General features: G+C 48.8%; 1 long non-coding RNA gene across 1 annotated transcript; it reads left to right on the top strand.

Moving 5' to 3' along the window:
• The first annotated feature begins 1,662 nt into the window (after positions 1 to 1,662).
• LOC133252084 (uncharacterized) lies at positions 1,663 to 18,796 on the top strand. The gene is made up of 2 exons (XR_009737805.1): positions 1,663 to 2,007; positions 18,555 to 18,796. It is a non-coding gene; the product is annotated as an uncharacterized LOC133252084 (long non-coding RNA).
• The last annotated feature ends 2,881 nt before the right edge of the window (positions 18,797 to 21,677 follow it).

Raw genomic sequence — 21,677 nt, 5'->3', positions numbered from 1 at the left:
AACATGATGCACACCTCCTTTTACACGTTTTGATTATATAATATGATCTTTCTTCTCTTACAAGGAAATAAAGTATTTGGTGTCTTCTCAACAAATGCTTGAGTTACAATCTTCCTAAATCACAACTTCATGTTTTTTCTTCCTCAAAGTCCTGAAGTCATCTCTAGAAGGAAGACTTGAAAGCTAAATCTCATCCATAAAAGTTGCTTTGAGCAGATCAGACTCTGCTTCCCTGCACTCCAGCATCAAGGAAAACCAAAGACAAGAAAATAAGAAGGTAAATTCCTCAAACCACACTGTCCCTCCCAGAGCTGGGGAAACAGGGACAGGGCCAGCGTCAGCACATTTTAGGTCTCTGTTCCAGCTTCTTCCCCACGGGCCAAAACTTGTTTCTCCAAAAACTTGTTTTTCCACTTCTGTAGACGCAGAGTGAACAGTTTATTTCCTCTCTTTTTGGACTCCGATTATATGATGGCACAACCACAACAACAAAACCATCACTCAGTAGTACATTTACATACAGGTGCAAGGAATTCCACATCTGTTATTTCACTTAATCTTGCTCAGTTGCCCAGTCGTGTTCAACTCTTTTCGACCCCATGGACTGTAGCCTTTCAGGCTCCTCTGTCCATGGGATTCTCCAGGCAAGAATGCTGGAGTGGGTTGCCAGTTCCTTCTCCAGGGATCCTGACCCAGAGATGGAACCCTCATTTTATGCATTGGCAAGCGGATTCTTTACCACTGTGCCACCTGGGAAGCCCACTTAATCCTTATAGCCCTGCAAAATCGGTAGTATTAGTCCCATTTTCTAGCTGAGAAAACAGAGGCTCAAAGATTATAACACTTAGTCCTAAATGACATGGCCAGCTATTAATACAATGATAATATTGAACTGAAAGCTATACTGCCAGTTACATGTTAAACTCTGGGAGACAATCCAGCAAATTCATGTTGAGAGGGAGAAATGGAAACCACAACCACCCATCACTACCCATGCGGTGACGGGGTCACTAGGCTCCAGCCGGGAGGGGGCAGCAGAAGCTTAGCCAAGGAGCCGAGACCAGCAGGGGCTCAACAACGGCAGACGATGAAGGAAACCAGCTGACGTGGGTCAGCGGGGTCCCGCCACTAACTCCAGGTCTGACTGAGTTCTCTCCTCAGACTGGCCATCAAGCAGGGCATCCAGCAGCCCAGCAGCAGGCAGAGATGGGGCAGGCTGGCCAGAACCTGCCTGGTCCAGGGACACTTGTCAGCTGCCTAATCAAGGGGCCCAAACCCCTGAGGAGCCCATACCCTGTCCACTTCGATCCCCCCTCTGGCCTCATCTCCATCCCGCGGGACTTCTTTCTCCCCAGGCATAGGCAGGGATTTCTTGGGACCAGGGTGGTGTCTGTCACACGCCTCCTATCTCACGTGCTGAGCACATGTGAGCTCAGTTGGCATCTGATAAGTGATGGAGGAACTCAGGAATCCCCTTTGTTTACTGTTCCAGCTGCCCTGCCCCCACCCAGAGGCGGGGAGTTGGGGCCTCCTGCAGGCATCTGTACCTGCACTGGTCCCCACCAGACGCACCTCTTCACCTTCACCTTCACCTGGGAGAGCGGCTGGAATCTTTATCCACCGCTTCCTTCCCTGAGAGCTCAGTTGGTAAAGAATCAGCCTGCAATGCAGCAGACCTGGGTTGGGAAGATCTGCTGGAGAAGGGATAAGCTATCCACTCCAATATTCTTGGACTTCCCTTGTGGTTCAGCTGGTAAAGAATCCACCTGCAATGTGGGAGACCTGGGTTTGATCCCTGGGTGGGGAGGATCCCCTGGAGAAAGGAAAGGCTACCCACTCCAGTATTCTGGCCTGGAGAATTCCATGGACTGTATATCTATGAGATCACAAAGAGTCAGACATGACTGAGCAACTTTCACTTTCACTTTCTTACTGGAGCCACTTTTCACCCAGCCTCCTCCCCAGCCCTGCCAGGTGACCAGTCTTATCTCGACAAAAATGCCCCAGGTAAGCGCTGCTCCATGTGAAGCCACCCCAGACTTAAAGCCTTCACGCAGCTGTTGGTTTGGCTCAGGACGTCGTGGGTCAGGAGTCAGGGAGGGCGAGCAGGGATGGTGTATCTCAGCTCCAGTGAGCTGTCCGCTGGGCGCCCAAGGCCGTTCCTGGTCACTGGACACAGGCTTTGCCCTCCCTCATGGGCATCTCCAAGTATCCCACTCCTTACAAGACAGGTGCTTCCAAGAGGCAGAACGCCCACCATTCAGTGGGGGGCAGCGCCTATGTTAGCCAGCAGGGTTCTTGGATTCTTGACTCAGTAGAAATTCTTAAGAGGCTCCGGATCTGGAAGATCCCCTGGAGGAGGAAGTGGCAATCCACTCCAGTATTCTTGCCCAGGGAAATCCCACGGCCAGAGGAGCCTAGCGGGCTATAGTCCATGGGATCGCGAACAGTCGGACACAACTGGGTGACTGAGCAAGGATTAAATGAGATAACAGATACGGAATTCCTCGCATCTGTGTGTAAATGTGCTCCAGAGGATGGTTTCTGCTGTGACTGTGCCATCATATAATCAGTCCAAAAAGAGAGGGAATCAACTGTTCACTCTGAGTCTACAGGAGTAGAAAAGCAATTGGGCTGAGCACAAGCACAAGAGACCAGCCTGGGAATTTGGATAAGGCTTTACTGGGACCCTGGGACATTTGAAATGACCCTGATGCTGGGAAAGGTTGAAGGCGGGAGGAGAAGGGGACCACAGAGGGTGAGATGGTTGGATGGCATCACCGACTCCATGGACATGAGTTTGAGTAAGCTCCGGGAGGTGGTGATGGACGGGAAGCCCTGGCGTGCTGCAGTCCGTGGGGTCGCAGAGAGCTGGACACGACTGAGTGACTGAACTGAACTGAACTGGGACTCGCACTCCAGCAAGAGGGACCGAGAACAAGTAACAGGCTCCCTTGCTCACTCCCCGAGGGAGGTGAGCTGGCTCCTTAAATGGGGTGGGGGAGGAGCAGATGGGTGGGTCAGGCCCAGAAGGGTGGCTGAGGGGGCCTGCCCACCCCCTGGCTGGTGCTGTGTGCAGGGGTCACAGCACAATACCCTGCTTTTGCTCCCAGCACCGCAGAAATGGCAATAAATCTGTGGCCTCTTTTGTATCTTATTGTTCATACTTGGCGCCAACTGTGCCTGCCTGCAGTTCTCTTTAGTCCATTATAGTTTCTTTGTACCTGTTCCTGGAGGAGAACTTTGTCCAGGCGCAAGCACTCCAGTAAAGACCCAGGGTCCCAGCCTGTCTCACCAGGAGCTGAACCACTTGTCACCACATTCTGTTGGCCCAAACAGTCACAGTGCCCACTCCAACCCCAGAGCCGAGGAGCCAGAGACTCCGCTCTGTCATGGCAGGGGGATGGGCAGGTTCACTACCCACCGCCACCCAATTAGAAAAACCCTACCTGCCTGCATTGCAGCGCACTGCGGTTTCCTTCCAATCCACCTAAAGCTCCATCTGGAAGGACCCCGTGAGAGGTTTAACCCTTCAGCCCAGGTTATGTGATGCCACCACCCCCTTCTAAGTCCCAGCAATATGCACTGAGGCCCCTGCTTAACTTTCTCCACATTCACACATTCCTTCTCTCACCAAAAAAAAAAAAAAAGCAACGAGAAAAATAGAACCTTGTCATATTAATAACATTCCAGTTAGAGCATTAGAGTGTCTCCCCCATGACAGTGCAACAGGCAAGACTTCTGTTCAGGTCACTCCTGAGCTTTTCACCTGTGCTGAAATCGCAAAGAGCAGCCTTATAAAATGATCTTTGTAATGAAAAAGAAGCCAAGGACACAGAGAACAGACCGGTGGCAAGAGTGGGGGAGAGGGAAGGAGGTGAGGGGCAGAGTAGGCAAAGGGGCTTAGGAGGTACAAACTGCTCTGTATAAGATCAGCTACAGTGGGACTTCCCTGATGGTTCCCTGGATAAGACTCCAGGGGCCTGGGTTTGGTCCCTGGTCAGAGAACTAGATTCTGCATGCCAAAACTGAGACCTGGAGCAGCCAAATAAATAAATATTATTTTTAAAAAGCTACAAGAGTATATTGTACAACATGGAGAATATAGGCAATATTTATAATAACTATAAAATATAACCTTTTAGGTTGTAAATCACTCTATTGTACACCTGTAACTTATATAATATTATACTATATTGTACACCTATTATATTTCAATTACCAGCTTCCCAGGTGGCACTAGTGGTAAAAAACCTGCCTGTCATGGCAGGAGACAAGAGACGCAGGTTTGATCCCTGGGTTGGGAAGATCCCCTGGAGGAGGGCATGGCAACCCACTCCAGTATTCTTGCCTGGAGAATCCCATGGACAGAGGAGCCTGGCGGGCTACAGTCCATAGGGTCACAAAGAGTCAGACATGACTGAGTGACTTAGCACACAGAGCACATATTTCAGTTAACAATTTCTTAAATAATAAGTTAAGCTGAATCATACACACAAAGAAAGATCTTTACTTCTGTAAGATGCGTAGATGGGAGAAGCCCAAGATGAGAAATCCAGTCAGACAGCTGCCCAGCTGGCCCTAGGACACAGCTTGACCAAGTAATTGATGTCAAACAGGATCCCAAACTCAGTCTGTGGGGTCTTATCCACTCCTGAAAAGGCCAGAGGCAGACCACCAGCACCAAAGATGCAAGAGACACAAATTAGTGGGGACCACCACCCCTTCTCTGCCCCACAACAGTGTCTCCAGCAGCCAGAGGAGAACCAACCTTGGGCTGTGCCTTCACCCACTCTGAGCCAAATGGGACACTCACTCACCTGCAACGCCCATCTCTGTGCGCAGAGAGATGAGCCTTCAAGCGCCGAAATGCTGCATAAACCCCTAGAGCATATGAACAGAACACCACGGAGTTCCTGAAAGGAAGGGATTCTTGGCCATAATTGCTTTCCAGGTCCTGCTTCCTAAGGGCTGCCAAGACCTGGAGGTCTGTTCTGTGTGCACAAAACCAGTAGAATGAAACCCCCGCACAAAGCCCAAGAGGGCATGCAAACAGATAACAGGGCTGAAAGGGGGGAGAACAGAAAGAATTTGGCTTGAGCATTTTTGGAGCCCCACCAATTCCTTGATTTATAGGTTGCGGTTATCTCTATGCTGTTTTCAAATTCAAAATGTTTTGCTTTTAAACATTCTAGCATTAAAAAAAAAAATTGTTTACCCTCTCAGGAGCCACAGCACTCAGCCGTGGCTTTGGTTTCATCGTAGGGTACTTGAGATGACAGGGAGGGGAAAGCAAGATGTAGAAAGATGAGTCTTCAAGAAGTCAGGGAAATGCCAGCTGAGGGCAGGGAATTTCTGAGCTGCCGTGGACCCTGGGGGAAGAAAACAGAGGAAAATTCTCCAGTCTAGTCAGTCTGTTTGAGGGCCTGGATGAGAGATCTTCCAGGCCATCCAGGCACAAGTGTGTGCTTATCCCTTGCTGACCTCACAGTTAACACCTGTAGTAGATTGGATTGTGCTTCCCAGAAAGCCATGTTCATCTGGAAACTCAGAATGTGACCTTGTTTGGATATAGAGTCTTTGCAGATGTAATTAGTTAAAGTTAAGATAAGATCATTCTTGCCAGGTGGCACCAGTGGTAAAGAAAAAAAATTCTTCCTGCCACTACAGGGGACATAAGAGACATGGGTTCAATCCCTGTGTCAGGAAGATCTCCTGGAGAAGGAAATGACTACCCACTCTAGTATTCTTGCCCGGAGGATCCCTATGGCCAGAGGAGCCTGGAGAGCTACAGTCCATAGGGTCGCAGAGTTGGACATGACTGAAGCGACTTAGCGTGCATGCAAGATTAGATTATAGAGGACTTCCCTGGTGGTCCAGTGGTTAAGAATCTGCCTGCCAATGCAGAGGATAACAGTTCAGTCCCTGGTCCGGGAAGATTCCAGGTGCCGAGGAACAACTGAATCTGTGCTCCACAACTATTGAGCCTGTGCTCTCAAGCCCACGAGCAACAACCACGGAGCCTGCAATCTAGAGCCCATGCTCTGCAACAAGAGAAGCCACCACAAAGAGAAGCCCATACACAGCAACTAGAGAGAGCCCTCACAGAGCAATGAAGACCCAGTGCAGCCACAAATAAATAAATAAAATATCCTTATTTCAAAACACGAGATCACAGGGTAGGCCCTCAGTGCAATGGCTAGTGTCTTTCTATGAAGAGGAAAAGACAGACTCAGAGGGCAAGAACAAGGGAAGACAGAAACAGGTTGGAGGGATGTTGCCACAAGCCAAGGAATGCCAGGAGCCACCAGAGGCTGAAAGAGACAAGGAGCCTCCTCCCCCAGAGCCTCCAGAGGGCGCCCAGGATTGTCAAGACTCTGATGTTGGACTTGTGGCTCCAAAATAGCATTATAGTACAGACCTGTTAGAACTTCCCAGGTGGTCCAGTCCTTAAGACTCTGCACTTCCACGGCAGGGGCACAGGTTCAATCCCTGATCGGGGGACTAAGATCCTGCATGCTGTGCAATGTGGAAAAAATTTTTTAAATACAGGTCTGTGTTTTAACCACCCCATCCGTGATGACTTGTTCCAGCCTCCCCTGGGAACTGAATACAAAGCCCAAACCCCCGTGTGTCCAGTCAGCAAAGGGAGGGAAATCCAGAAAGAGAAGCACCCACACACAGAAAGGCAGCCACGCCATCAGGTCGAGAACCATTTGCGTTTTCCCTGCTCTCGGGAGACCCCCAAGGTCATGATTCTCCAGTCTGAACAGGAGTGATTCGATCCATGTCTGGGCTCCACCAAGAATATTCTGCAGGAGAGTCCCAAAGGCATCAGGACAAAGACAATTCCCCTTGGGAGTTTTCCATATGACAGGCACCGTTTGCAAGCTTCATAGGGAAAGAACCAAAGAGCACGTGACCTCTCTTCTGCCCACAACAACCAAGTGGGTGGTAGCTACTGGTACCCCGTGGAACAGCAAGAAGACGGGAGCACCGAGGTTAGAGGTTGCCTTCCAACCTGCCACTTAGAGGTTCTTTGGAGGCTATGCCAGGGTCAAACCCAAACTGTCGGACTCTGGAGGGGAAGGCTCTTCTCTTACTATCTAGGCTAACTGTCCCCAAAGCAGAGGGCATTGAGAAGAAAGCAGGGGCTGAAATCCACATGGGAATTCCCAGTGGCCACTGGTGAAAAAGGACATTCCAGGGAGAGTCTCCCTGTGAACAGGAGAGGGCAGCAGGGAGGCAGAAGGACCGGGGACAAAGGATTCAGGGACCTGCAGTTATCCACCAAAGGGGATGACTTGCATAACTTGGAACATGGTCAAAACATAAACCACTTGTAGAGTCCTCGGCAGCCTCCACCGTTCAGCAGATAAATGGTGCTGAACCTTGCAGGCTGTCATCCTTCAAGGAGATAGTGAGATGACTGCAAAGGTTAACCACACTCCAAATCGGAACATGGTAGTGCGCCAGAAAAGAAGTGTTGGCTCTTCCTGCCTGGATCTGTGTTTAGTTATGCTTTTCTGGTGCATTTTTAAAAAACAGAAAATACACAGTGTTGACAAAGCTATGACGAACCCAGACAGTGTATTAAAAAGCAGAGATATCCCTCTGCCAACAAAGGTCTGTATAGTCAAACTATGGTTGTTCCAGTAGTCATGTGCGGATGTGAGAGTAGGATCATAAAGAAGGTTGAGTGCCAAAGAATTGATGCTTTTGAATTGTGGTGCTGGAGAAGACACTTGAGAGCCCCTTGGACTGCAAGGAGATCCAACCAGTCCATTCTGAAGGCGATCAGTCCTGAATGTTTATTGGAAGGACTGATGCTGAAGCTGAAGCTCCAATACTTTGGCCACCTGATGCAAAAAGTTGACTCATTTGAAAAGACCCTGATGCTGGGCAAGACTGAAGGCAGGAGAAGGGGACCACAGAGGATGAGATGGTTGGATGGCATCACTGACTCGATGGACATGAGTTTGAGCCAACTCTGGGAGATAGTGAAGGACAGGGAAGCCTGGCATGCTGCAGGCCATGGGGTCACAGAGTTGGACACAGCTGAGTGAACGAACAGAAACACAGTGTTGAGATTTGTTTTGCCTTCCCTTCTGGCTGCAATCCATCCTGCAGGGCTCAAGGTCTGTCTGCAGGAAGCCAGAGCACAGGCTTAGGACGGGTCTCTGTAAAAAGCAATCTCCTCTTCTCATCCACAGATGTCCTGGGACCCCACGAGGGAGAAAGGGGTCTGGGGTCCTTCAGGAGGTCTTCACACCCAGCAGGAAAGAGGGCAAGGGGTGCAGCTCCACTACGAGGAAGGCAAAGGCATCCAGACCTTGTGACTCTGGACCCCAGAGCCAGGGCAGGTTGTGCAGGACTGCTGGGCCATGTCACCTGCTTCAGTGGCTCGGGACATGCTAGGCTTGCACACACTTCCATGGGCTGTTCAAGGGGCAGGACCAAGGCTCCACCAGGTAAGCACTAGGGCTCACCTGGGGGCAGGAACAAGGCTGACCTGGGGGCAGGACCAGGACTCACCTGGGGAACCAGGAATCACCTGGGGAGAGTACAAAGCCCAGATGGGTCTGGAAACACACCGTGCGACCTACTGCTTGTCAGAGGGCGCTGATGCATCCCTGACTCCATCTAGCCATACATGGCTTCCTTTTCCCTGAAATCCTCTAGCCCAGCATTGTAAGGACTTGTATCAGGACAGAGTCCCATCCTTCAGGCCATAAGGACACGCGGAAGGTTGAATGTTCCCTTTCCAGTAGCGGCAGTCAGAGCAGGACCCAGACCTTTCCCCATCGGCTCACCAACCCCTTGTGGCTCAGCTGGTAAAGAATCCACCTGCGATGTGGGAGACCTGGGTTCGATCCCTGGGTCAGGAAGATCCCCTGGAGAAAAGGAAAGGCTACCCAGTCCAGTGTTCTGGCCTGAAGAATCCCATGGACTGTATAGTCCATAGGGTCACAAAGAGTCGGACGCTACTGAGCAACTTTCACTTTCACCAACACCACTTCTGTGCCCAGACTCACACCCAGGATGGTGCTGTTCTGTGTTAAGCCCTGGAGGACACAGCAGCACGGAGGTTACATGCAGCTGCTCTGGGCTCCGGGGGAGGCAGGTGCAAGTCTGCCACACTCTGTGCATCTGGCGGCAAGTCACTCAACCTCTCTGAGACTTGGCACCTTCAGCAGGACTTATCTTGAGTGGTCTTGTCAGGATGGATGGTGAGAGAAAGCTTAGCTAAGTGCCTGGATCACACCAGGATTCAACAAGTACAGTCAAGAAATAAATCATCAGTTCCCTTTCAAGTTGCTGCAATGGAAAAATCCAAGTTCCCTACTAGAATGTCCACTCAAGAGAACCTGAGTGGAGAATCCCAGAGAAGGGACAAAGGAGTGACTCGTGGCTAATCCACGGCCCATCATTCCACGCTCCTCGCCAGACTGAGACCGAGTCGAACTGTGCTTTGTGCTATCTCCCTGGCTCTCCCCGGTGCCGCCCCGGCAACCAGGGCCAACCTTGGCGCTGCACAGCGTGGAGAGAGAAGACTCCCCAAATACAACTTCACTTTTTTTCCTGACCCTGAAAAGTTTGGGAACACCTCCCCAGAGCCGAAACAGTCCCTCCCGGAATGTGGTTAAGGGGAAAGCCAACCCACCCCCACCCGACCATCTTGACTTTCCAGACTGTAATGTCAGTCTCCTGGAGGAATTGCTCAGCGCAAGCAACTTCCTCTAAGTCTAGAGTCTTAAGTCCTTCGTGCATCCATCCTTCAAAAAAAAAAAAAAGAATTGGGATGAAGCACAGCAGGCTGCCCACCTGACCGTGGTCAACACAAGAAGTCCTGCTTGTGGGCACCTGATTCCAGAGTGAGCATCTTACCTTCTTGGCCTCCAAATACTGGGCCCTGGGCTAAGTGCTTAACACGCATTAACTCATGAGATTCCCCACAACCCCTGATGAGCAAGGTTTAATTATCCCCATTTTAGAGATGAGGCAACTGAGGCTCAGAACATATCAGGAACCTGCCCTGGCTTCATGGCTATTAACAGCAAGAAGGAGAGCCAAGAAGCTAGTCTACCCTCAGTCAGCGCTCACACAAAGCACCCAGGATGTCCTTCCCACGTGTGTTCAGATCCCTCGATGTCCATGCACCCACAGTCCTAAAGCTAACAGAAATTTCTGAAAGCTCTGAAGGCCTGAATGGCAATAATCTGTCCATAAAATGCTTGTTTCCGGTGGGGAGGGCCGTCAGAATGGCTGGCCGCCTCATCTGTCACCCCTAATTAGGAATGTCCCCATTATTAAGACACAGGAAACTGAAGCAGCCACTTCTAATTATTTAATTAGCAACCCATTGAGCTTCTCACCACCCCGAGACAAATATTTGGGGCATAATTAAATGCCATCATGTCTTCCGTAAAGTTGCTCTCATGTGAGCTAATTCAGCATGTAAAATAAGAAGATTATGCATATTAGGTGAAAAAAATGGAAAATCTTATAGAAAAAAAAAAAAAAGAAGCAACTTCTGCTTTCTAGAAGAGTTCTCTTTTCAGAGAGGGGGCCCCCTACCTCTGCTCGGATAGAGCGCAAGACCCCATGCAGCTGAGAACCAGAGGGCTCACTGTTTCATCACTGAGTTTGATCCAGATTGAAAGTGAAAGACTGAAGTCTCTCAGTCGTGTCCGACTCTTTGCGACCCCATGGACCGTAGCCTACCAAGGCTCCTCCATCCATGGAATTTTCCAGGCAAGGGTACTGGAGTGGGTTGCCATTTCTTTCTCCTGAGGATCTTCCCAACCCAGGGATCGAACCCGGGTCTCCCTCATTGCAGGCGGATACTTTACCATCTTACTCAACAGCAAAAATCCTTGCAACATACCACACTGTGACTAGTGCCTGGCGGTGCACTCCCTAAGAAACCAAAAGCAGAAGACGAAAGACTGTACCCCGGAGCTTTGAACTGTGGTGTCAGCATGAGAAGGGAGGAGGGCAGCAGAGACCCCCCCAAGACACCCTGACACCTTCACCTGATGTTATCGAGTTGAGTCAGCAGGATCCCCGGCCTGGCGACACCCTAAGTAAGCCAGCTCGGCTAATTTACCCTGAGGATCAGAGCGCATCAGTATGGGGCAGGATGGGGGTGCAGGGCTGCGGGACTCCACCCTCCACTTGCTCTCCGAGCTCGGGCTGAGGGGCGGGGGCCACTGACAGTGCCTAACAAAGGGCTGACCTGCTCGTGCTGCGTTTTGAGAAGATTCCTCTCAGAGCCGAGAAGTCGGGGAGGCTGAGCAAGGCTGATCACCCAGAAAAGGGCCACTGGATCGCAGCTGGAGGAAGGATAAAAAGTGAGGAGGGACTGAGCGAGGCCTCACCAGGACGCGGGAGGGGAGGAAGAGGCAGGAGCTGGGGTGACACAGAACGTGGAGACCACGTGACTGGTGTGGCCGGTCTAAGGGCGATTCGAGGTCAGTTCAGCACCGTCCCTCCCTCTCAGACTTCCAAATGCAAACTCTGCGTTCAACAGAAGCCCTGGGAAGCATGGGGTTTCAACCCTCCGCAGAGAAACCTGTCCTTTGATTCAGAGACAACGCGATGCTGAATGGACCCTGCATCCTCGGCTGATCCCCAGGATGCTGGCTTCCGGCCCAGGCTGAGAGCCGGTCAGGACAGGAAACGCGCTGGGGAGGTTCTTCCGACTTTGCCAAGCGGTAGCTGCAGACCTTTGTCATCACACTGCTGCTGCTGCTAAGTCGCTTCAGTCGTGTCCGACTCTGTGCGACTCCATAGACGGCAGCCCACCAGGCTCCTCTGTCCCTGGGATTCTCCAGGCAAGAACACTGGAGTGGGTTGCCATTTCCTTCTCCATGTCATCATGCTAACCTCTGGCTTTTCCGTTTTATTTTGAAAACAAGTCATTTATGGAGCTAAACCAATTTCTCGTTTTACCTTTGCTGCCAGTGGACGCAGCCTTCGATGCTTCCCTGGGGCCAGGACAGAGTCAGTTCTCAGTCTTTTCATCAGAAATGTTTCTTTTCTTTTGTAACCGTTCTGCTACCCTGTGCGTTTACCTTTAGAAGCTTATCCAAGCTTTTCTGAAAGTGGGCAAGGATGCTCTACCCTGTGCAGCTGCCTCTGTGTGTCCAAGAGCTCGGAGCAAGGAATCAGACACACAGGAAGCCCACTGCCTGGTGACCCCACCTCACACGCAGTAAGAGCAAGGTCCCTGTGTGGGTCCCATTGTGTTCCCTGAAAGGTATGTTGAGGTCTTAGCCTATGGGTACCTGTGAATGTGACCTTATATGTAAATAGGGTTTTTTGAAGATAAAGTCCTACTGGAGTAGGCTAGGCTCTTGATCTAATATGACTGGAGTCTATAAGAAAAGAGACACAGAGGCAGGGGCCCACAGGAATGCACCGACAGGACATGGACAGTGACAACCACACAGAGGGATGATGGTCGTGAGACGACGGGGTGTGGATGGGTGGCAGAGGGCAGAGATTAGAATTATGCTGCTGCAAGACAAGAAATGCCAAGGATGGCTGGCAGCCAGCAAGGGAGCAACCGTGGCCTTATAAGACCTTGATTTCAGACTTCTGGTCTCCAAAATGGTGAGAGAACACATTTCTGAGGCTTTCAGCCACCCAGTTTGTGATCTTTTGTTACAGAAGCCTCAGGACACTGATACAGTCCTTCATGCAGGAGCAGACGCCGCCCTGCCCCCAGGCTCCATATTGGCCTCATGTGCTTGCTTGCTCTCCTCCCTAGGGTCTCGGAGACCACCAGGAGTCTGGCAGCTCTTCCCCAACATCCGACACATGTAGGACTTGTTCCTTCATATCTTTCAGATCTGCTCAGACCTCACCTTCTAAGGGAAGCCCTCCTGACTGCTCTCTATATACAAACCACCCACTCCTGCCCTCTGTATGCTACAGTGCCTACCTGTTACAGACTGAACTGTCTCCTACCCCCAAAATATGCTGAATCCTAAGGCAATGGCACCCCACTCCAGTACTCTTGCCTGGAAAATCCCATGGACGGAGGAGCCTGGTAGGCTGCAGTTCATGGGGTCGCTAAGAGTCGGACACGACTGAGCGACTTCACTTTCACTTTTCAATTCATGCATTGGAGAAGGAAATGGCAACCCACTCCAGTGTTCTTTCCTGGAGAATCCCAGGGACAGTGGAGCCTGGTGGGCTGCCGTCTATGGGGTCGCACAGAGTCAAACACAACTGAAGCGACTTAGCAGCAGCAGCAACCCCTATTTACTCAGAACCTTATTTTGTGATAGAGACTTCACAGAAGGAATCAAGTTAAAATGAGCCCATTGTGGGGGGTGGGGGGCAGTCCACACACCATATGGGGGCTTCCCTAGTGGCTCAGACAGTAAAGAATCCACCCACAGTGCAGGAGACCTGGATTCAACCCCTGGGTTGGGAAGACCTCCTGGAGAAAGGAATGGCAACCCACTCCAGTATCCTTGCCTGGAGAATCCCAGGGACAGAGGAGCCTGGTGGGCTACAGTCTATGGGGTCCCAAAGAGTGGGACACAACCGAGCGACTAACAAAACGACAAGCATGACTGTGTCCTTGTGAAAAGGAAAGACACCCACAAAGGAGAGGGGACGTGAAGGCAGTGAAAGAAGATAACATCCACAAGCAGGAAGGAGGCCTGGAGGAGCTTCCCCTTCACAGCCTTGGGAAGAACCGACCCCGTCGGCACTGATGTCGGACCTCTGGCCTCCGGCACAGAGAGGTGACACAGTCCTGTTGTTTAAGCCGAGCAGTCTGCGTATTGGCAAAGGCAGCCCTCACAAACTAACACACTTTCTGATCTGCTACATGCTTCCTTCTTCTTTCTTTGCTCCCTCTTAGAATCCAACCCCACGTGGGCAGGGACTTTTTACACTGTATTTACTCTGGTCACCACGCAAGTGCTTGCAACAATGTCTGGTATGAAGCAGCTGTGTGATAAATACCTGGAATAAACGAATGAATGTGTCCACTGCTCCCTCCGTGACTGGCACCACACTTACATCAGGTACGATCCTGAGCGATTATTTTTTCCTGCTGACACTAAATACGTGATGTCTTCTAACGCACCACTTGCCCGACTCTCCAACACCAGCTGGTGGCCAACAATTCAATTCAATTCTGACACTGTCTACCTAGAGTCAGTGAAAGGGGTCCTTTGGTCCCTAAGACTGTCCCCACTTCAGACATCAGTCACAAGTCCTGGGCCACCCAGTCTTCTGACAAACGGCTGTAAATCAGAGGTGCCCGAGGCCCCCTCTGCAGGTTTGATAATCCTCTAGCACAACTCACAGAACTTCAGGAAGGTGCTTCCTTTACTACTGTTGTTTTTGCTGTTTAATCACTAAGTCGTGTCTGACTCTTTGCAACTCCCTGGACTGTAGCAAGTGAGACTCCTCTGTGCATGGGATTCTCCAGGCAAGAATGCTGGTTCAGATTCAGATTAGTCGCTCAGTTGTGTCTGACTCTTTGCGACCCCATGGACTGTAGCACGTCAGGCCTCCCTGTCCAAACTCATGTCCATTGAGTCAGTGAAGACATCCAACCATCTCATCCTCTGTCATCTCCTTCTCCTCCTGCCCTCAATCTTTCCCAGCATCAGGGTCTTTTCCAATGAGTCAGCTCTTCGCATCAGGTGGCTGGAGTACTGGAGTTTCAGTTTCAGCATCAGTCCTCCTAATGAAACCCAGGACTGATTTTCTTTAGGATGGACTGGTTGGATCTCCTTGCAGTCCAAGGGACTCTCAACAGTCTTTCCAACACTACAGTCCAAAAGCATCAATTCTTCGGCACTCAACTTTCTTTATAGTCCAACTCTCACATCCATACATGACTACTGGAAAAGCCATAGCCTTAACTAGACAGACCTTTCTTGGCAAAGTAATGTCTCTGCTTTTGAATATGCTATCTAGGTTAGTCATAACTTTCCTTCCAAGGAATAAGCGTCTTTTAATTTCATGGCTGCAGTCATCATCTGCAGTGATTTTGGAGCCCAGAAAAATAAAGTCTGACACTGTTTCCACTGTTTTCCCATCTATTTGCCATGAAGTGATGGGACCAGATGCCATGATCTTCATTTTCTGAATGTTGAGCTTTAAGCCAACTTTTTCACTCTCCATTTTCACCTTCATCAAGAGGCTTTTGAGTTCCTCTTCACTTTCTGCCATAAGGGTGGTGCCATCTGCATATCTGAGGTTATTGTTATTTCTCCCGGCAATCTTGATTCCAGCTTGTGTTTCTTCCAGTCCAGCATTTCTCATGATGTACTCTGCATAAAAGTTAAATAAACAGGGTGACAATATACAGGCTTGACGTACTCCTTTTCCTATTTGGAACCAGTCTGTTGTTCCATGTCCAGTTCTAACTGTTGCTTCCTGACCTGCATGCAAATTTCTCAAGAGGCAGATCAGGTGGTCTGGTATTCCCATCTCTTTCAGAATTTTCCACAGTTTATTGTGATCCACACAGTCAAAGGCTTTGGCATAGTCAATAAAGCAAAAATAGATGTTTTTCTGGAACTCTCTTGCTTTCTCCATGATCTAGCGGATGTTGGAAATTTGATCTCTGGTTCCTCTACCTTTTCTAAATGGTTCACATATTGCTGAAGCCTGGCTTGGAGAATTTTAAGCATTACTTTACTAGCATGTGAGATGAGTGCAACTGTGCAGTAGTTTGAGCATTCTTTGGCACTGCCTTTCTTTGGGATTGGAATGAAAACTGACCTTTTCCAGTCCTGTGGCCACTGCTGAGTTTTCCAAATTTGCTGGCATATTGAGTGCAGCACTTTCACAGCATCGTCTTTCAGGATTTGGAATAACTCAACTGGAATTCTATCACCTCCACTAGCTTTGTTCGTAGTGATGCTTTCTAAGGCCCACTTGACTTCACATTCCATGATGTCTGGCTCTAGGTGAGTGATCACACCATCGTGATTATCTGGGTCGTGATGATCTTTTTTGTACAGTTCTTCTGTGTATTCTTGCCATCTCTTCTTAACATCTTCTGCTTCTGTTAGGTCCATACCATTTCTGTCCTTTATCGAGCCCATCTTTGCATGAAATGTTCCTTTGGTATCTCTGATTTTCTTGAAGAGATCTCTAGTCTTTCCCATTCTGTTGTTTTCCTCTATTTCTTTGCATTGATCGCTGAAGAAGGCTTTCTTATCTCTTCTTGCTATTCTTTCTTATCTCTTCTTGAGGTATTTCAAATCCTAAAAGATGATGCTGTGAAAGTGCTGCACTGATCATGCCAGCAAATTTGGAAAACTCAGCAGTGGCCACAGGACTGGAAAAGGTCCGTTTTCATTCCAATCCCAAAGAAAGACAATGCCAAAGAATGCTCAAACTACCGCACAATTGCACTCATCTCACAGCTAGCAAAGTAATGCTCAAAATTCTCCAAGCCAGGCTTCAGCACTACGTGAATGATAAACTTTCAGATGTTCAAAAATGCTGAAATGGATAGCCATTTCCTTCTCCGGGGGACCCTCTCAACCCAGGGATTCAAACTGCACCCTGCATTGGCATGCAGATTCTTTACTGCTGAGCCACCAGTTTATTAGAGGATACAACTCAGCAACGTCCAAATGACAGAGAAGCCTGGGGATGTGAGGTGGGACACAGAACTTACACGCCTTCTCTGGGGGTGCCACATTCAGCAACTCGATGTGTTCAGCAATGTGGAAGCTCCCTGAACCCCGCTGCTCAGGAGTTTTTACAGAAGTTCCATTACTTGCAAGTATAATGATTCAGTTACTGGTCATTGGTCATGACTTTAAGCCCCCTGCCTGTCTTCTCTCCCCAGAGGTTGCAGGGCAAGGCTGAAAATTTCAGGCTTCTAATCCCAGTGCAGTCTTTCTGGCAACCAGCCTCCATCCTGCAGAGGTAAATACAAGACCAAGAAACATATAAAAAGATGCTTGATATGATTAGCAGATGCAAACTATTATATACAGGATGGATAAACAACAAGGTCCTACTGTATAGCACAGGGACCTATACTCAATATCCGGTGATAAACCATAATGGAAAAGAATATGAAAAAGAGTATTTATATGTGCAACTGTACAGCTGATGCTAAAATTAAAATTACAACACTGTAAATCAACCATACTTCAGTAAAAATCTTTTTAAAAGATGCCCAATATAAATACTAATTAGAGAAAGATAAAACCCTGAAATATTTTATAGCCATCAAATTGGAAAATATTCAGAAGCCTAACGATGTCAGATATAAAGCCCCATGGGATCATTTACACATGAGTATGTGGAGGATAATTTGCTATAATCACTCTGAAAAGAAAAGGCTTCCTGTTCAATCCACCAGTGGTGTTTCTAGGAAAAGAAGAGAAAAATTCATGTGGAAGTGCCCGAGGGAAAATGGCACAAGGGTAGTTTATTGCACTGTTTGTCATAGAAAAAAATACACACGGGATAACCTTACTAAAATACATTTTGAAAACAGGCAAAAAATATGGATTCACATATAAGGTGTTAATAGAATTTTCAAATGCCATTCTACTGCTGCTGCTTCAGTCGTGTCCGACTCTGTTCAACCCCAGAGACGGCAGCCCATCAGGCTCCCCTGTCCCTGGGATTCTCCAGGCAAGAACACTGGAGTGGGTTGCCATTTCCTTCTCCAATGCGTGAAAGTGAAGTCACTCATTCGTGTCCAACTCCTAGCGACCCCATGGACTGCAGCCCACCAGACTTCCCCATCCATGGGGTTTTCCAGGCCAGAGTACTGGAGTGGGGTGCCAATGCCTTCTCCGATGCCATTCTAGGTAAACACCAATTGGAGATGATGGCTCCCCCTGGGTGAGGGACAGGACAACAAAGGGATAGTGGAAGGATATACCAGGAGCTTTGTCTGCATGTACGTTCCTTTGCTTCTGAAAGAAACAGGAGGCAGCTATGAAAAAATGCTGGAACTCACTAGAGTTGGGTGGTAAATGTGCTGTTCGTCATGAAGTTTTCTGAATACTTGACATCATTCATATTTTAAGAAAACCATTCAGCAGTATGCCTTTTAATATAATGACTCTTTTTCTCTCTAGCAGTACCTATTTTACTGCCACAGCACACACGCGCGCGCACGCACACACACACCCCGTCACCTCTCGCATCGTGGGCTTTACACTGCCCGAGCGTGCATGTGTGCTCAGTCACTCAGTCATGCCCGACTCTTTGCGACCCCCTGGACTGTAGCCCTCCAGGCTCCTCTGTCTAAGGAATTTTCCAGGCAAGAACACTGGCTGCTGAGTCACTTCAGTCGTGTCTGACTCTGTGCGACCCCATAGATGGCAGCCCACCAGGCTCCCCCGTCCCTGGGATTCTCCAGGCAAGAAGACTGGAGTTGGAAATGGGTTGCCATATCCTCCTCCGGGTTACACAGCCCGGGCCTCTGTAAATGGGGAGAAAAGGATGGACTGACTGTTCTCCAGGTTTCTGCCCAGCAGCAGATCATATGAAATATCTTCTCTTTTCAAAATGGGCTACCTCCCGTTGACCACTAGGTGGGACACCAGCTTGCCAGTTGCTGGATAAACAACGATGCACAGAGCGTGCTGGAAACAAGCCTCTGTTTTTGCATGGAGGACCACCATCAGAGAGCTCTTCGTGGAACAGCTTCACCGTGTGCTTTCCGAGTTTGGAAGCCGCACTCCTTTGAACTGCCGCTGATGGCACTTATTGAAGAGTGCAGTGAGTAATGCGTTGCGAATTTGCACACATTTAAACATATATTCGATGCATTGAAGTTGTCTTTGGTCTGTAATTGTTTTTTTCTAGCTAACTGTGGTTGGGAGAGGAATTAAAAAAAAAAGAAAAACAGAAAGTAGCATTCTTTGGTATCAATTACATGCCAGGAAGCAAACGACAGCTTTGTCTCCCGTGCCCCTCCGGCATGTCCTTGAAGAAGCATCGTTTCATAGTTGCAGAGGAGAAAGCAAAGACTCTGAGATGCCTCGTGCTTCACCCAGCGTCCTACACGTGAGCAGCAGATGGAAGCCTTGAAGCCACCTCTCACTTCCAACAACACTTGCCCTCTGCTGTCGTACGCCCCATTCAGGATGCCTTCGGAGTGAAAGAGAGAGAGAGACAAGGTGACAGAGAGAGAGAGGATGCAGAGAACATATTGAGCATAATTTAAACACTTGTAGGCACAGCCATAAAGGAACAGATTATAAGATAACAGACAAAAAGTCAGTCACCTCCAAGTTCTGCCTGAACCAAGATCCCGAAATAAAATGAAAACTATTGTAGCTTCTTCTTCCCACAAAATGAGTTTTTAAAGGTGTGAAAGGTCTAGAGAGCCATTTCTATACATCTAGAGGGAAAAGAAGGCCCTGGTGTGGTCTTTTGAGGGGCTTCCCTGGTAGCTCAGATGGTAAAGAAGCCACTTGCAATGCAGAAGACCCAGATTCAACCCCTGGGTCAGGAAGATCCCCTGGAGAAGGGAATGGCCACCCACTCCAGTATTCTTGCCTGGAGAATCCCATGGACAGAGGAGCCTGGAGGGCTACAGTCCATGGGGTCACAGAGAGTCGGACACGACTGAGTGACTAAGCACAAGCACATGGTCTTTTGACTCCAGATGTCAGATTCTTACAAGCAGTGTGTGCATTTGTGTGTGTGTGTCTGAGAGAGAGAGAGACAGAGATGGGGGGTGGGGAGAGCTGCCATAGCAAAGTAAGAGGCTTAAAACAGAGGCTCATTCTCATCCTGGAGGCCAGAAGTGTGAGATCAAGGTGCCGGCATGGTTGGTCTCCTCTGAAGGGCTCTCTCCTTGGCTGGTAGACGGCCACCTTCTCCCTGCATCTTCACATGGCCCCTCTGTACGTCTCTGGGTCTGAATCTCCTCTTCTAATAAGGACACCTGCCAGGAGCCGGCATATTGCATATTGAGTGCATATTGTATATTGAGTGCAGCACTTTCCACAGCATCATCTTTCAGGATCTGGAATAGCTCAACTGGAATTCTATCACTGCCGGGAGCCAGCGTGAGGAGCTCCACCCATGACAAAGGCCATGAGGAAGGAGGCTTGGCATACGCAAAGGCGGGATCGACCCTCAGGAGTCCCCCTGGAAATTCTCGAACATTTACACCCAAAACCAGAGTCTGCCTACTTTCTGCTTTGTGCCTTCACCTACACCTCTGACTTTACGAGGGGCTGTCCCCCACTACCTCTCTGAAAAAAGAGTTAGCTTACAGCTCCAGTTAATAATTCCTGGGTGTGACAGTGTTTCAACCTACAAACTCCTTTGGAAATCCTCTAGCCTGCCTGAATAGGTTTTTCTGGCCACATGTGATTGTTCAGAGCCTCCCAACTGTGAGAGGCAGGAGATGTTCTAAACTGTCTAAACACAGATTCTTTTGAGTAGTTAAAAGATTGATTAGAAATTGTATTGGTGAAGGGATTTTCACTTGTTGGGCCAATGTTTGCTGCTAAGTTTCCATATCCCTTACCTGCTGTGTCCCTGGCAGTGTATTGATTAATATAATTGGTGTAAGTAGTAGCTTTAATGTTTGTAACCTGGGACCCTTGAGTTAATTCTTTTTCTTGTTATAGCCCACCACACCTTTGCTCTGTAGGAATGCAACTTTATCTAATGCTTTTGGAGGGTGGCTCCTGACCAATCACCTTTAGAGAAAAATAAGTTTTCTGAAGAAAGGGTCTTAAAATGTTAACAGGCCTCCGGGCCAGAAGATGATGCAAATCACCTAAGCTTTTGCATATGATAAGCAAGCCAGGAAGAAAGCCTGGCTTGCTGCATGACTCTACCCCTTCCCCCATTATCCTTTATGCATAACTTAAGGTATAAAAACTACTTTGGAAAATAAAGTGCGGGCCTTGTTCACCGAAACTTGGTCTCCCCATGTTCTTTCTCTTACCTTCTGGCTGAATTATTCAGCCTCTTTTCTTCACTGAATTTTCCTACTGAACTATCCTTATTTCAGCCTCTTTTCTCCACTGAATTTCCTCACTGAGCTATCCTCATTCTATTACTTTTTGTATCCTTAATTAACATTTAATTAAGCAGTTGTTTCCTGATCCTCACCTACGCCGTCTCTCCTTCGAATACCCTGGATCAGCCGGGGCTGGACCCCGGCAGACACTGGTCCTGTTGGATTAGGGCCCATCCATATAACCTCATTTAAGCTGAATGACCTCTTTAAAGACCCTGTCTCCAAATACAGTCACATTCTGAGGCATGCAGGTTAGGATGTCAATAGGTATTAATCTAGGGGGCACACAGTTCAGCTCATAGCAGAGAAAATACAAAGCATGAAGGAATCAGGTCAGAGTTTGTGGGATTCTATGAAAAGTCATAGACGGTGACATGGCCTTGTTTAGCCACCTAACTGGGACAGAATCATCCTGTCTAGAAATATCCCAGTTGACTGGCATCAGAGGTAAGTCATCAGTAGACTCTTTTTTTTTTTTTTTAATCATTTCAAAATAATTATGACAATATTCTGGGGAGATTACTTGAGCTTCCCTGGTGGTTCAGACGGTAAAGTGTCTGCCTGCAAGGCAGGAGACCCAGGTTCAATCCCTGGGTTGGGAAGGTATCCTGGAGAAGGAAATGGCCACCCCACTCCAGTACTCTTGCCTGGAAAATTCTGTGGATGGAGG

Source organism: Bos javanicus, chromosome 1 (genome assembly GCF_032452875.1).
Source record: "Bos javanicus breed banteng chromosome 1, ARS-OSU_banteng_1.0, whole genome shotgun sequence".
In the NCBI taxonomy this organism is placed as follows: domain Eukaryota; kingdom Metazoa; phylum Chordata; class Mammalia; order Artiodactyla; family Bovidae; genus Bos; species Bos javanicus.
Note: the sequence above shows the minus strand (reverse complement) of the source record. Positions and strands in the feature narration are given on the sequence as shown.